This window comes from Ochotona curzoniae, unplaced genomic scaffold (assembly GCF_017591425.1).
Source record: "Ochotona curzoniae isolate NIBS_2020 unplaced genomic scaffold, NIBS_Ocur_1.0 contig_1274, whole genome shotgun sequence".
NCBI classification, from domain to species: Eukaryota; Metazoa; Chordata; class Mammalia; order Lagomorpha; family Ochotonidae; genus Ochotona; species Ochotona curzoniae.
In genome coordinates this window covers 13598197-13599107 of record NW_024465023.1, presented here as the reverse complement: position 1 = coordinate 13599107, position 911 = coordinate 13598197, and the positions used below count along the sequence as shown (strand labels likewise).

Here is a 911-nt window from a genome sequence, read left to right as displayed (position 1 = left end):
GGAGAGACAGAGAAAGATCTGTCCACTGGTGCACTCCTCAAGTGGCTGCAACGGCCGGAGCTGAGCCGACCCAAAGCCAGGAACAAGGAGCTTCTTCCAGGGCTCCCACGTGGGTGCAGGGTCCTAAGACCTTGGACCAGCCTCCATTGCTTTCCCAGGCCACAAGCAGGGAGCTGGAAGGGAAGTAGAGCAACTGGGATACGAATCCCACCACCCTTTATAGGATCCCAGCACTTGCAAGGCGAAGATTTAGCCACTAGGCTACTGCTTTGAGCTCATGTCAGCTGCTTTGCAAAAGCGATTTGGCATTTTTGCATAAGGTTAACCTGAGATTTTCCATATGTCCAAGCAATTCCACTTGTCGATACCTCCCTGAGAGAAATGAGAACATAGGACCACACACAAATCTATGCAGCAGCAGCTGCAATAGCATTCCTCACTAGAACCCCAATGTCACAGCCACCCAAAAGCCTTTCAACTGATGAATGGATACTACACTTGATCTTAGCCAAAAGGCCGAGAAGCGATCAACTGATGAATGGATAAACAAAATGTGCTGCAGCCACACAATGACCTATTACTTTGTCATGAAAAAGCAAGGAGTGCACATGGTGAAACTAGAATGTAGTGCTACATTTTTTGGCATAAATGGCCACCCATTAGTGTGACTCAATTGATATAAAATGTCCAGGATAGGTGAATCTCAACTGACAAAGCAGGTTAATGGCAGCCAGGGACTGGAACTGGGGGTGGGGTGGGAAGTGTTTGCTAATGGGTATTGGCTTTCCTTTAATGGAGATAAAAATGGCTCTCAGATTAGATTTGTGGCCATGCCACAAAACTGAGTATACTAAAATCCACTGACATGTATTTTATTGTTTTAAAAAAGTGGTATTATTTGAGAGAGTGGT

General features: G+C 45.9%; 1 pseudogene; it reads right to left on the bottom strand.

Annotated features, from left to right (window-relative positions):
* Window positions 1-357: 357 nt before the first annotated feature.
* On the bottom strand, window positions 358-528 carry LOC121171800 (annotated as a pseudogene).
* Window positions 529-911: the final 383 nt, after the last annotated feature.